The following is a 16,275-nucleotide window of genomic DNA, read 5'->3' as shown; positions in this document are numbered from 1 at the left end:
TACCTGTTGGCCTTTGTATGTCTTCCTTTGAAAAAAATGTCTATTCAGCTCCTTTGTTCATTTTTTCAATTGGATTACTTGTTTTTTTTTTTTACATGAAGTTGTTTGAGTTCCTTATACATACTGGATATTAATCCCTTGCTGGATGTATAGTTTGCAAATATTTTCTCCCATTCTGTAGATTGTCTTTCTGCTCTGTTGATTGTTTCCTTTGCTATGCAGAAGCTTTTCAATTTGATATAATCCCATTTGTTTATCTTTTCTTTTTTTACTTATGCTTTTGGGTCTAATTCATAAAGTCTTTGCCAAGTCCTACTTCCTGAAGTGCTTCTCCTATGTCTTCTTTTAGTAGTTTCATGGTTTGGGGTTTTATATTTAAGTTTTTAATCCATTTTGAGTTAATTTTGGTATACAGTTAGAGGTTTGGGTCTAGCTTCATTCTTCTACATATGGATGTCCAATATTCCCAGGACCATTTATTGAAGAGGTAGTCTTTTCCTCAATGTATGTTCTTGTTGCTTTTGGCAAAAATCATTTGGCTATAATTATGTGGATTGTTTTCTGGGTTCTCTATTCTGTTCCATTGGACCAAGTGTCTGTTTTTATGCCAGTACCATGCTGTTTTGGTTACAGTAGCTTCATAGTATCATTTGAAGTCAGATAGTGTTATGCCTCCAGCTTTATTTATTTATTTATTTACTTTTTGTGCTCAGATTGCTTTGGCTCTTTGGGGTCTTTTGTTGTTCCACATGAACTTTGCAATTGTTTTGTCTATTTCTATGAAGAATGTCATTGGTGTTTTGGTGGGGATTGCATAGAATCTGTAGGTAACTCTGGGTAGTATGGACATTTTCACAATATCAAGTCCTTCAATCCAAGAACATGAAATTATTTCCACCTTTTTATGTCCTTTTTAAATTTTTTTCAATAGTGTTTGTAGCTCTTGTTGTAGAGATCTTTCCCCTACTTGATTAAATTTATTCCTGTGTATTTTATTTCTTTGTCGACTATTGTAAATGTGCTTGCTTTCTTGATTTCTTTTTCTGCTAGTTCATTACTGGAGTATAAAAATGTGACTGATTTGGGGTTGTTGATTTTGCATCCTGCAATTTTACTGAAATTGTTTATTAGCTCTAAGAGTTTTTTGGTAGAGTCTTTAGACTTTTCTATTTACAGGATCATGTCATCTGTAAACAGGAACAGTTTGACTTCATCTTTTCCAATTTGGATGCCCTTTATTTCTTTCTCTTGCCTGATTGCTCTGGCTAGTATTTCCAATACTACATTAAACAAGAGCAGTGAGAGTGGGCATCCTTGTCCTTTTCCTATTCTTAAAGGAAAAGCTTTCAGCTTTTCCCCATTCAAGATGATATTGACAGTGAGTTTGTTGTATATGGCTTTTATTGTGTTGAAATACTTTCCTTCTATACCAAATTTTCTGAGAGTCTTTATCATGGAGGGATGTTGAATTGTGTCAAATGCTTTTTCAGCATCTGTTGAGATAATCATATGAGTTTCATCCTTGCTTTTGTTGATGTGGTGTACCACATTTATTGTGACTTGTGTATGTTGAACCAATCTTGCATCCTTGGGATGAATCCCACTTGATCATGCTGTATAATTTTTTTGATGTGCTGCTGTATTCTATTTGCTTGTATTTTGTCAAGGATTTTTGTGTCTATGTTCATCAAGGATATTGGTCTGTAGTTTTCTTTTGTTGTTGTATCTTAATCTGATTTTTGTATCAAGGTGACGTTGGCCTCATAGAGTGAGTTTGGGAGAGTGGCATCTGTTTCAATTTTTTGGAATAATTTGAAGATAATTGGTATTAATTCCTCTTTAAAAGTTGGGTAGAATTCAGCAGTAAAACCACTGGTCATGGGCTATTTGTTGGGAGACTGCTGATTACTGCTTCAATCTCATTGCTTGTTATCGGTCTGTTCAGTCTTTCTATTTACTCTTGGTTCAGTCCTGGTAGTTTTTGTGTGTCCAAAAGTGTATCCATTTCCTCCAGGTTTTCAAATTTGTTGGTGTATAATTGTTTGTAATAGTCTCTAATTATTCTTTGTATTTCAGTGGTATTATTGGCTATAATGCCTTCTTTTTCAATCTGGGTCTTTTCTCTTCTTCTTCTTCTTCTTCTTTTTTTTTTTTTTTTACCTTAACCTAGCTAATGGTGTCTCTTTTATTTATCTTCTCAAAAAAAAAAAAAAACAACTTTTTGTTTCATTGATCATTTCTATCATTTTTTGGGTCTCTACTTCATTTAGTTCTGCTCTGATCTTAATTATTTCTTTCCATTTGCGATTTTTCTGATTGAATTGTTTGTGTTTTTCTAGTTGTTTGAGGTATAGCATTAGTCGTTTATAGGAAGTCTTTCCACTCTTTTGCAGTAAATGTTTACTGCAATAAACTTCCATCTTAGTACTGCTTTTGCAATATCCCTCAGGTTTTGGTATGATGTGTCTTACTTTTTTTAGTTTCGTGAAATGTTTTGATTTCCTGTTTAATTTCTTTTTGGACCCATAGGTCATTCAGGAGCCTGTTGTTCAATTTCCAAGCATTCATATAGTTTCTAGAGTTTCACTTCTTATTGATTTCCAGTTTTAATGCATTGTTGTCTGAAATGATACTTGAAATGATTTTCATTTTTTTTTAATTTGCTGAGACTTGATTTGTAACCTAACATGTGATATATCCTGGAGAATGTTCCATGTGCTGATGAGAAGAATATATACCCTGTTGTTGTTGGATGAAATGTCCTGTATATTATCTGCCAGGTTCAATTGGTCTAAGGTGTAGCTTAAATCCTGTGCTTCTCTATTGATTTGTTGCCTAGATGATCTGTCCAATGCTGAGAGAGGGCTGTTCAGGTCCCCCACTATCATCATATTGGGATCTGTGTCTTTCTTTAGTTCTAATAGTGTTTGTTTTATATAATTGGATGCTCCAGTGTTGGGTGCATACATATTTATAATTGTTATGTCTTCTTGCTGGATAGATCTCTTTATCATTATACAGTGGTTTTCTTTATCTCTTTTAATGGTTTTTGGTTTAAAGTCAATTTGACAGTGGTTTTCTTTATCTCTTTTTATGGTTTTTGGTTTAAAGTCAATTCGATCCAACATAATAATAGATACTCCTGCTTGTGTTTCATCTCCGTTTGCTTGGTATCTTTTCCATCCTTTCAGTTTTAGTCTGTGTGTCACTGCAGGTGAGGCGAGTCTCTTGAAGACAGCATATAGTTGGGACTAGCTTTTCAATCCAATCCATCAGTCTGTGTCTATTGAGTGGGGAGTTTAATCTATTTATATTTAGGGTTGTTATTGACAAGTATTGTTTTACTCTTGGCCCTTCATTGTTTTTTGTTTAGATGATTTAAATATTTTTTATTCGTTTTTTCCCCTTTTATTATTCATCTTCAATGTTTGTTGGTTTTTTTAAGTGGTAAGATTTAGTTTCTTTCTCTTTTGCATTTGCATTTGTGTTTTACCAGTGGGTTTGTTCTTTCTTGTGTATGCACAGTAGTGATTATCATTTTTCAGATTCTCCTTTGAGAATTTCTTGCAGGGGTGAATGTGTGGTGGTGAACTCCTGTGATTTTTATTTGTCTGGGAAATACACTATTTCTTCCTCATTTCTGAAGGATAGTCTTGCTGGGTATAGTATTCTTGGCTGGAAATTTTTTTTTCTGTTAGTATTTCGAATGTTATCTTGTTTTCCTCTTGCCCGAAGAATTCAGTTCAGAGGCCTACTGTTAGTCTGATGGGAATGCCCTTATAAGTGACTTGATGCTTTTCTCTTGCTGCTTTTAGGATTTTTTTTGTCTTTGAGCTGTGCCAGTTGGACTATAATGTGTCTCAGAGAGGATCTTTTTAGATTGAATCTGTTTGGGGATCTTTGAGCTACCTGGATCTGAAAGTCTGTGCATCTCTCTATAACTGGGAAGTTTTCCATTATCATTTCATTGAATGGGTTTTTAATGCATTTTCCTTTCTCCTCTCCTTCTGGAATACCCATGATTCAGATGTTTGTCAGTTTAAGGCTGTTTGCTAGTTCCTTTAGGCTTTCTTCATTTCTTTAAATACTTTTTTCTTTTTTTCTTTTTTTTTTTTGGCCCACCTTTCTCATTTCATAAAGACTGTATTCGAGATCAGAGATTCTTTCTTCTGCTTGCTGTAATCTACTGCCTAAGCTCTCAGTTGTGTTTTTTATTTCCTTGAATTAATCCTTCAGTTCCAGGAGTTCAGCTACACTCTTTGCTAAGGTATTACTCTCTTTGTAAATTTCTTCTTTCATATCCTGGATATTTTTTCTCCTTTCCTTGGGTTGTCTGAGTCTTCTCTTATCTTATTGAGTTTTCTTAAGATTGTTACTCAGAATTCTTTTTCAGTCATTTAAAGGGTTTCCTGTTCGGTAGGGCCTCATATCTGAGAATGACTATATGCCTTTGGTGGTGTCATATGTTCTTGTTTTTTGATATGTCTAGTATCTCTACATTGATTTCTGGTCATTTTGTACAGCAATTGCTTCTTCTATTACTCCAGAGTGGACTTTGAGGAGAAAGATTTCCTCTTCTTTTTCCAGGCTCCTCTGGTGATTTTCCTTGTGTTGATGCTGTCAAATATGCAGGAGGCCACCTGCACAGTGGTTGTGGCTTCTACTGTGGTGACAAGCCATCCTTGCAGTGGTAGATGCTTTGTAGTGGCTGTGGTGGACATTCTCTGTGGAAGTGGTGCGGGGCCTCCCAGTTGTGAAAGGTGGTATGCACTCCTGCCTTCTGTGCAGGTGGAAGGAGGGCTGCCTGGGGCTTTTCCATGACTGTGCCACTTCCATGAACTTTTTGAAGTATCCTTATACACTATTTCTTCATGAGACACAGATTACTACTAACAGGTTTGTGTATCTGTTTCTATCTATATGAGGATTTAGCTTCCAAATTTTCTCATTAGACAAACACATAAAAATATAGGTGATAGATGAACAATGCTGATAAATAAAGATAGATAACATCCATCACCGCATAAAAGTTGTGATCTTCAAGATGCCTCACTGTCACAGGATCAAATACTCTCCCTACCTGTAGCAGTTCAGTTTTACTTCTTAACTTCAACACCCACTATTTGAAGGCTACTGAAGCATCAGCACCTACCTGGGAAGTGCAGTTGATCCAATTATTCACGTGATTCAGACAGTAAGGCCCAGGTTCACTCAGGAGTCCTTATGACCTAAGCTGGCAGTAGATGTAGAGATGCAAAGCATCAATCAATAGGCTCAAAGGAAAGACATCCCTCCCATTGCTCAAAGTCTCTTTGCCTTAGTTTTCTGTTGCTTGTAACAGTATACCTGAAACTAAATGACTTATAAAGAAAAGATATTTGTTTCTTACCGTTTTGAAGGCTGAAAAGCCCGAGGTCAAGGGAGCACATTTGGTGAGGACTGTCTTCCTGGTGAGAACTCTCTGCAGAGTCCCTGGGCAACACAGGGCATCACATGGTGAGGGGGCTGAGAGTATGTTCATGTGTTCTCCTTATAAAGCCACCAGTGCCATTCTCATAATAACCCATTAATCCATGAATAGATTAATCCATTTGTGAGGATAGAGCCCTCAAAATCCAATGACCTCCCACCTCTCAATATTGCCACATTGGGGATTAGGTTTTAGTATGGATTTGGGGAGGATATTCAAACTATAGCACTCCTCATCTATTGTTCAATTGACTGACAAATGTTGAGTGTCTACCATTGTAGAAAATTAAAATAAAAGCATGCCCTTGTTCTTAAATTTCAGGAAAATGAACAGAATCACTTTTATTTATAATTTCCTCTGAGGTAGAAAATGAGTAACCAAAATTGTTAGCCTCTATCACTTGGCATTACACAGAACTTTTTTTTTAGCTTTGTAAACAATAGACCTTAAAAAAAGAAGCTAGTAAGTTCACTGAGAACTGACATCAACTGATACAATTTATGAACATCATTGATTTGACATTAGCCATTGTTAATCACTTTATGTAAGTAACACAATGATGCTTCTCAAACCTTGAAAATAACTTAAGAATAAAAGTACAAAGTGTATTTCACATTTTATGCTTTTCCTCTTGGGTGTCATAAGTTTAAACAGAATGTACAACATGTATAAAAATGCATCCTAGGGCCGAGCCCGTGGCGCACTTGGTAGAGTGCTGCGCTGGGAGCGTGGCAACGCTCCCGCCGCGGGTTCGGATCCTATATAGGACTGACCAGTGCACTCACTGGCTGAGTGCCGGTCACGAAAAAACGACAAAAAAAAAAAAAAAAAAAAATGCATCCTAACTTGAAGTTTTTAATCTTAAACTAATGAATCTAACTAGCAAGCGAATTCACTGAGGGAAACATTTAGTTCCTTCTTAAAAGTAAATACTTTTCTTTTTATTATGAAAGAGGGACTTAAATGTCTTATTTTCACACTACTAGGTACAGAACCTGGAATTTGGGCCTGCTATTAGAGGGATAAAAGAATTCAGGTGGAGTCTGCGTATATTTAAAATTTGCTCCAAATTCCTTCCTACTGGGGGCTCCAGGAGGGATAAAGCTGCATGTCTACGGGGAGGGGCACATGTCACTAGGGGCCTGCTGTGGGAAACCCATCGAAAGAGTTGTCATATAAGGCAGAAAAGGTTCTCTATTGATGTAAGAGAGAGCAAAGCCCCAGGGGAGAAAGACAGGAATGAGGCAATGTCCATGGGCAGTGACAGTCATCCTGCAGGGGTGTATGCCAGTGGTGCAAGTAGCACCAAGGACAGAAGCCTTTGGGAAGGAGAGAATCAGCAGATGACAGATGGAGTTAGCAAGAGATGGGGACACCAGGCATACCCCATAAGGCACAAAATAGATCTGAGTGTATTGGGAAGTTACCTCCTAGAAGTCCTTATCCATGTTTTCAAACTGAGGGCAAATAGCAGTATCTATAAGATGTCAGAGTTTGAGTAATATTTAAGAGAAGATCCAGGAGAAAATTGTTTCCTGACAGTCAAGAAGGTGACATTAGAGACATCAAGATTTTGGACATTACTATCATTTCTTTTTATGTTCTATTTATTTTATTTGTGTACAAGTGTACTGAGGAAGAATTTATGCACAATAAACTGCACATATTTAAAATGTGCAATTCAATGAGTTTTAACAGATGTATACCTCCATGAAATCACTACCACAAGCAAGATCCCAGACACTTCTATCATCACAAAAGTTTCCTCATCCATTAAGCAATCTTTCTTTCCTTCCACTCATCCCATGCAATCATTGCTATGCTTTCCATTGTTATAATTTATATTTTCTTAAAACTTCTATAAATGAAATCATTCAGTATGTACTCTTTTGTGCCTGGCATCTTTCTCTAAGTGAAAAGATTTCGAGGATCATTCATGTTGTTTCATGTATCCACAGTGTACTTTTTATTGCCAAGTAACATTTTATTGCATGGATATATCACATTTTGATGATATATTCACCTGTTGGATATTTGGATTGTTTTATTTGTCATTATTAAAAATAAAACCTGCTATGTACAAGTCTTTGTGTGGATATGTGTTTCCATTGCTTCTTGGCATATACCTTGGAGTATAATTGTTGGGTCATATAGTAGATTATGTTTAACCTTTTAAGAGGCTGCCATACACTTTTCCAAAATAGCTGCACCATTTTATATTCTTGTAAGTAGTGTATGATAGTTACAGTTGCTCCACATCCTTGTCAACACTTAGCATTTTCAATTTTTAATTTTTAATTTTAGCCATTCTAAGGTGTTTGTAGTGTAGTGCCATGTAGGATAGTGTGGCATTATCTCCTAGTAGTTTTAATTTGCATTTCCCTGATGATCAGTGATGTTGAGCATCTTCTTAAGGTTTATTGGTCTTCCATAGATCTTCTTTTGTAAACTGTCTGTTCAAGTCTTTCACCTCTTCTTTATTGGGTAGTGTGTCTTTTTCTTATTGAGTTGTAAGAATTCTTTACATGTTCTTGTCTGACTTGTGTGTTGCGAATATTTTCTCCCTGTCTGTAACTTGTTTTTCATTTTCTTACTTGCATCTTTGAAGATTAAATGGTTTTAGTTTTGAAGTCCAATTTATCATGGTTTTTTGTTGGTTTTTTCTTTATATGGGTTATGCTTTGTGTTTCCCATAGAAGAAAGTTTTGTTAATACTAAAGTCAAAAGATTCTCTGCTATTTTTTTTTTTCTAGAAGTTTCGTAGTTTTCACTTTTACATTTAGGTCTGTGATCCATTTAAAGTAAATTTTTCTGTTTTGTGTATAGTATGAGAAAAAACATTCTGTTTTTTTCTCATAAATATCCACTTCTTCCAGCACTATTTGCTGAATAAAACTTATTTTGTCTCTTTTTAATTTGAGGTTGTTTGTCTTCTTAATGGTTAATTATGGGAATTCTTTTAGGTAGTATTCAGTCTACCTAAAATAGACACAAGAGAGGAGACACAAGAGAGGATAAAAGAGAAGCACAGGAAAAAATGTTTATTATATTCACAGGTCCTGGAGAGACAGAGTTACATGCAAAGGAATGCCAAGGGAGCAGGCTCAGACAAGCAGGTGTGGAGTAGAAAGAGAAAGCATGAGCCAGTGGGTAAGTGTCTTTATTAGGGTAAGGGTAAAATACATAAGAAAAGTCCCAAGGGGATTTCACTGTGTGTTTAAATTTTACTAGATCATGGTCAGGGGAGGGCAGGAAGGGAAATTTGTGGCCAACATTATCACACTGGTGCACCTGGTTGGTGGGATGGGGTGCTCACAGCCTGTTTGTGGAGATGTTGAGGAAACAGAAAAATTTGAAGCTTTAAAACTTACGATACAATATAACTATCAAATACATGCTTACTGAGTATTTTCTCCCACTATGTGACTTGTCTTTACATTTTCTTAACGGTGCCTTTCAAAGTTTTTAATTTGACAGAATTTATCATTTTTATCTTTTATTTTTTTGTTTTAATTTTTATTTTTTTTTTAATTTTTATTTTGTCGATATACATTGTGGCTGATTATTGCACCCCATCACCAAAATCTCCCTCCCTCCTCCCCCTCCTCTCTCCCCCCCAACAATATCCTTTCTCTTTGCTTGTCGTATCAACTTCAAGTAATTGTGGTTGTTATATCTTCTTCCCCCCCCCCAGTTTGTGTGTGTGTGTGTGTGTGTGTGTGTGTGTGAATTTATATATTAATTTTTAGCTCCCACCAATCAGTGAGAACATGTGGTATTTCTCTTTCTGTGCCTGACTTGTTTCACTTAATATAATTCTCTCTAGGTCCATCCATGTTGTTGCAAATGGCAGTATTTCATTCGTTTTTATAGCTGAGTAGTACTCCATTGTGTAGATGTACCACATTTTCCGTATCCACTCATCTGATGATGGACATTTGGGCTGGTTCCAACTCTTGGCTATTGTAAAGAGTGCTGCGATAAACATTGGGGAACAGGTATACCTTCAACTTGATGATTTCCATTCCTCTGGGTATATTCCCAACAGTGGGATAGCTGGGTCGTATGGTAGATCTATCTGCAATTGTTTGAGGAACCTCCATACCATTTTCCATAGAGGCTGCACCATTTTGCAGTCCCACAAACAATGTATGAGAGTTCCTTTTTCTCCACAATCTCACCAGCATTTATCGTTCAGGGTCTTTTGGATTTTAGCCATCCTAAGTGGGGTTAGATGGTATCTCAATGTGGTTTTGATTTGCATTTCCTGGATGCTGAGTGGTGTTGAGCATTTTTTCATATGTCTGTTGGCCATTTGTATATCTTCCTTAGAGAAATGCCTACTTAGCTCTTTTGCCCATTTTTTAATTGGATTGCTTGTTTTCTTCTTGTAAAGTTGTTTGAGTTCCTTATATATTCTGGATATTAATCCTTTGTCAGATGTATATTTTGCAAATATTTTCTCCCACTCTGTTGGTTGTCTTTTAACTCTGTTAATTGTTTCTTTTGCTGTGCAGAAGCTTTTTAGTTTGATATAATCCCATTTGTTTATTTTTCCTTTGGTTGCCCGTGCTTTTGGGGTCGTATTCATGAAGTCTGTGCCCAGTCCTATTTCCTGAAGTGTTTCTCCTATGTTTTCTTTAAGAAGTTTTATTGTTTCAGGGTGTATATTTAAATCCTTAATCCATTTTGAGTTGATTTTAGTATACGGTGAGAGGTATGGATCTAGTTTCATTCTCCTGCATATTGATATCCAGTTATGCCAGCACCATTTGCTGAAGAGGCAGTCCCTTCCCCAGTGAATAGGCTTGGTGCCTTTGTCAAAGATCAGATGGCAATAAGTGTGTGGGTTGATTTCTGGATTCTCTATTCTATTCCATTGGTCAGTGTGTCTGTTTTTATGCCAGTACCATACTGTTTTGGTTATTATAGCTTTGTAGTATAGCTTAAAGTCAGGTAGTGTTATGCCTCCAGCTTTATTTTTTTTGCTCAGCATTGCTTTGGCTATGCGTGGTCTTTTATTGTTCCATATAAATGACTGGATAGTTTTTTCCATTTCTGAGAAAAATGTCTTTGGAATTTTGATGGGGATTGCATTGAATTTGTATATCACTTTGGGTAGTATGGACATTTTCACTATGTTGATTCTTCCAATCCAAGAGCATGGGATATCTTTCCATCTTCTTGTATCCTCTCTAATTTCTCCCAGCAGTGGTTTGTAGTTCTCATTATAGAGATTTTTCACCTCCTTGGTTAACTCAATTCCTAAGTATTTTATTTTTTGGGTGGCTATTGTAAATGGGCAGGCTTTCTTGATTTCTCCTTCTGCATGTTCACTATTGGAGAAAAGAAATGCTACTGATTTTTGGGTGTTGATTTTGTATCCTGCTACTGTGCTGAAATCATTTATCAATTCCAAGAGTTTTTTTGTAGAGGTTTTAGGCTGTTCGATATATAGGATCATGTCATCTGCAAACAGGGACAGTTTGACTTCATCTTTTCCAATCTGGATGCCCTTTATTTCTTTCTCTTGCCTGATTGCTCTGGCTAGTACTTCCAACACTATGTTGAATAGGAGTGGTGAGAGTGGGCATCCTTGTCTAGTGCCTGTTCTTAAAGGAAAAGCTTTCAGCTTTTCCCCATTCAGGATGATATTGGCAGTGGGTTTGGCATATATGGCTTTAATTATGTTGAGATACTTTCCCTCTATACCTAACTTATAGAAGGTCTTTGTCATGAATGAGTGCTGAACTTTATCAAATGCTTTTTCAGCATCTATAGAGATGATCATATGGTCCTTGTGTTTGAGTTTATTGATATGGTGTATCACATTTATTGATTTGCGTATGTTGAACCAACCTTGCATCCCTGGGATGAATCCCACTTGATCGTGGTGAATAATTTTACGTATGTGTTGCTGTATTCTGTTTGCTAGTATTTTAGTGAGGATTTTTGCATCTATATTCATCAAGGATATCGGCCTGTAGTTTTCTTTTTTGGTTATATCTTTACCTGGTTTTGGTATCAGGATGATTTTTGCTTCATAGAATGAGTTTGGGAGATTTGCATCCGTTTCAATCTTTTGGAATAGTTTATAAAGAATCGGTGTCAATTCCTCTTTGAATGTTTGGTAAAATTCTGCTGTGAATCCATCTGGTCCTGGGCTTTTCTTTGTTGGGAGCCTTCTGATAACAGCTTCAATCTCCTTTATTGTTATTGGTGTGTTCAAATTTTCTACATCTTCATGGTTCAGTTTTGGGAGCTTGTGTGTGTCCAGAAATTTATCCATTTCCTCCAGATTTTCAAATTTGTTGGCGTATAGTTGTTTATAGTAGTCTCGAATGATTCCTTGTATTTCAGATGAATCAGTTGTAATATCACCTTTTTCATTTCTAATTTTTTTTTTTTTTAAAAGATGACCGGTAAGGGGATCTTAACCCTTGACTTGGTGTTGTCAGCACCACGCTCAGCCAGTGAGCTAACCGGCCATCCCTATATGGGATCCGAACCCGGGGCCTTGGTGTTCTCAACACCGCACTCTCCCAAGTGAGCCACGAGCCGGCCCTTCATTTCTAATTTTTGTTATTTGAGTCTTCTCTCTTCTTTTTTTTGTTAGCCATGCTAATGGTTTGTCAATTTTATTTATCTTTTCAAAAAACCAACTTTTTGATACATTGATCTTTTGAATTGTTTTTTGGTTTTCAATTTCATTCAGTTCTGCTCTGATCTTAATGATTTCTTTCCGTCTGCTAACTTTAGGTTTGGATTGTTCTTGTTTTTCTAGTTCTTTAAGGTGAAGTGTTAGGTTGTTCACTTGCCATCTTTCCATTCTTCTGAAGTGAGCGTTTAATGCAATCAATTTCCCCCTCAATACTGCTTTTGCAGTATCCCACAAGTTTTGGTATGATGTATCATTGTTTTCATTAGTTTCAATAAATTTTTTTATTCCCTGCTTGATTTCTTCTTGGACCCATATGTCATTAAGTAGAATGCTGTTTAATTTCCATGTGTTTGTATAGTTTCCAGAGTTTCGTTTGTTATTAATTTCTAGTTTTAATCCATTGTGGTCTAAAAAAATACATGGGATAATTCCAATTCTTTTGAATTTATTGAGACTTGATTTGTGACCTAATATGTGATCTATCCTGGAGAATGATCCATGTGCTGATGAGAAGAATGAATATTCTGAGGTTGTTGGATGGAATGTTCTGTAGATATCTGCCAATTCCAATTGGTCTAGAGTCTTGTTTAGATCTTGTGTTTCTCTACTGAGTCTTTGCCTAGATGATCTGTCTAATATTGACAGTGGGGTGTTCAGGTCCCCTGCTATTATGGTATTAGTGTCTATTTCCTTCTTTAGGTCTAATAGAGTTTGTTTTATAAATCTGGCTGCTCCAACATTGGGTGTGTACATATTTATGATTGTTATGTCTTCTTGATGGATCAGTCCTTTTATCATTAAGTAGTGTCCCTCATTGTCTCTTTTTATGGTTTCTAGTTTAAAGTCTATTTTGTCAGATATAAGAACAGCTACTCCAGCTCGTTTTTCTTTTCCGTTTGCATGGTAAATCTTTTCCCATCCTTTCACTCTTAGTCTATGTGAATCTTTATGGGTGAGGTGGGTCTCTTGTAGGCAGCATATAGTTGGGTCCTCCTTTTTGATCCAGTCAGCCAGTCTGTGTCTTTTGATTGGGGAATTTAAGCCTTTTACATTAAGAGTTGTTATTGAAAGGTGTTGATTTATTCCTAGCATTGTATTGGTTGTTTGGTTGTCTTAGATGTCTTTTGTTCCTTGCTTTCTGATTTACTGTTTGGTTTCTGTGTTTGTTGGTTCCTTAGGTTGTAGATAGCGTTTTTGTTTGCTTGTTTTCTCTTCATGAATGCCATTTTTATTATACTAGTGGGTTTTGATTTTTCTTGGGTTTTTATAGCAGTGGTAGTTATTTTTCAGGAACCAAACCCAGTACTCCCTTGAGGATTTCTTGTAAGGGTGGTCGTGTGATAGTGAACTCCTGCAGTTTTTGTTTGTCTGAGAAATATACTATTTGCCCTTCATTTCGGAAGGATAGCCTTGCAGGGTAGAGTATTCTTGGCTGGCAATCTTTGTCTTTTAGTATTTTGAATATATCATCCCACTCCTTTCTAGCTTTTAGGGTTTGTGATGAAAAGTCTGATGTTAGCCTGATTGGGGCTCCCTTATAGGTGATTTGATGCTTCTCTCTTGCAGCTTTTAAGATTCTCTCTTTGTCTCTGAGTTTTGCCAATTTGACTATGACATGTCTTGGAGAAGGCCTTTTTGTGTTGAATACGTTTGGAGATCGTTGAGCTTCCTGGATCTGAAGATCTGTGATTTTTCCTATACCTGGGAAGTTTTCTGCCTCTATTTTGTTGAATATGTTTTCAATGGAATCTCCATCTTCCTCCCCTTCTGGAATACCCATGATTCGGATATTTGATCGCTTAAGGTTGTCTGATATCTCTCTCATATTTTCTTCAATGTCTTTGATTCTTTTTTCTTTCTTTTTGTCTGCTTGTGTTATTTCAAACAGCCCATCTTCAAGTTCAGAGGTTCTCTCTTCAACTTCGACAAGCCTGCTGGTTAAACTCTCCATTGTGTTTTTTATTTCGCTGAATAACTTCTTCAGTTCAGCAAGTTCTGCTACATTTTTTTTCAGGACATTGATTTCCTTGTACATTTCCTCTTTCAGATCCTGTATACTTTTCCTCATTTCATCATGATGTCTAGCTGAGTTTTCTTGTATCTCATTCAGTTTCCTTAGAATTATCACTCGAAATTCCTTGTCAGTCATTTCAAGGGCTTCTTGTCCTATAGGATCTAGAGTTTGAGATTTATTAACTTTTGGTGGTGTACTTTCTTGATTTTTTGTATTTCTGGTATCTTTTTTTTGATGTTTCTTCATTGTAGCAGGGGGTTTCACAGTCCACTGGTTTGAGACTATTGACTAACTAAGATGTTGCTGTGGTTGCCAATTTGGTATGGCTACCTCCGTGACTGCTCAGTTGGCCTCTAGTGCCTTGTGTGTATGGTTGCCTCGGGTCTTGGGCCTCTCCGGGGAGCCACCTTTCTGGTCAGCTTGGACCCTGCTGGGCTGCTGGATCACGTACCACAGGGTGTGTGATCTCTGTTGAGCTTTCAATTCCCGTGCAGGACTTCTCCCTGTTCTGTATGCTCTGGCCCAGGCTGTTGGATCGTGCAGTGGCGACCCCACCAGGTGTGTGGTTTCTGTCGAGTCTCCACCTCCCTGGCCGCATGTCTCCCCACTCTGTGCGCACTGGGCTGGGCTGGGACGTGTCTTCTGCAACCCTTGTCTATCAGCTGGGCCTTCAAGACCCTGCTCGGCTCCGCCTCGCCCAGGAAGTCTACCAGGTTTCTGGTAGGCACAGACGACTGGTCACTCTGGGTGCCTTTGTAGCACTGTGTGGATCTTTCTCGGGACTTGTTCACCTTTGTATCCCCCCAGTATGGACCGAATCTAGTGCCCGCCTGCAGCCAGCTATCCAGCAGGTTCAAGCAGGCTTGGGAACTCTCCTACCACACTGTTCCCAACCAGAAATTGGTTAGGCGTTTTTCCAAACAGGTGGCCACAGAGATGGTATCTGCCTCCCAGTCATAGGAAGTTTACCGGGGGCCGGAGTCCAGGGTGTGGTGGAGTGACAGTCGGCCCTGCCCGTACTTCCTTGCCCTCCCAACACTGGCCGGGGATGCCCCACGCCACCAGCCCCACCAGAGAACCGCGGAGGGAGTGGGAGGGGAGGCCGGCTCGCAGGCCCCAGGAAGCCCCGCACCGGGCCAAGCAAGTGGGAAGGCTCAGTGATGGCCGAGCCGGGTGGAGCTGCCAGCACCTGGGAAAATGGAGGCAGCTCCGGGGCGGTGAGTGGCCTGGTGATGTAGGCGGGAGCTGGGTGGGCGTAATCCTCCCGAACAGAGCTGGGCCAGGGGTCACTCACAGGGTTGTGCCAGGTCGGGTGCTCACTCTCTGTCTCTGGTTTGTCGCCTTCCCTGTTCTCGGCCACTGCCGCCTCGGGCTGTTCAGTCGCGGCGCCCAATCCATGAACTTTATATAACTTTTTATTTTACTAGGTCTTATTTAATTTCATTTGCATATGTTTTATTAAGCTTATTTTTAATTATGTCATATCGTACTGTATTACAAGTGCAGATTTTACATCATTTTCTAATTGTTTATTACTAGTGTTATTTGGTAATTTTCCTCAATTTTCTGAGTTTGTGAAGGATTAATATTTTTTCTTTAAACATTTGATAGAATACACCAGTGATGCTGTTTGGACCTGAATTTTTCTTTGTGGAAATGTTTTTTGATAAGAAATTTCAGCTCTTCATAGATATAGTATTATTCACTGTGTGTGTGTGTGTGTGTGTGTGTGTGTGTGTGTAAATTTTTGTAAGTTGTATTATTTATGCATTTTGTCCACTCTGTCTAGTTGTCAAACTTGTTAGCATAAAATTTTGCATAATATTTTCTTTTTATCTTTTTAATGTGTGAAGGATCTTTAGTTCTAACTTCTTCATTCCTATTATTGACAATATTGTGTTCTTTTTTTCTTGATCTCTTTGGCTAAAAGTTTTTCAATTTTGTTGATCTTTTCAAAGAACCATTATTTGTCTTTATTAACTGACTCTTTTTCTGTTTTCTGTATTGTTAAGTTCTGCTCTTATCCTTATTATTTCAATCCTTCTACTTATTTTGTGTATAGTAGACAGGATTCTAAGATAGCTCCAAAGATGTTTGACCCCCAATGACCCACATTCTTGTATTATTTCC

The sequence above is a fragment of the Cynocephalus volans genome, chromosome 8 (assembly GCF_027409185.1).
Source record: "Cynocephalus volans isolate mCynVol1 chromosome 8, mCynVol1.pri, whole genome shotgun sequence".
Classification (NCBI taxonomy): domain Eukaryota; kingdom Metazoa; phylum Chordata; class Mammalia; order Dermoptera; family Cynocephalidae; genus Cynocephalus; species Cynocephalus volans.
The sequence above is the reverse complement of the archived record's forward strand: the minus strand, read 5'-3'. Positions refer to the sequence as shown.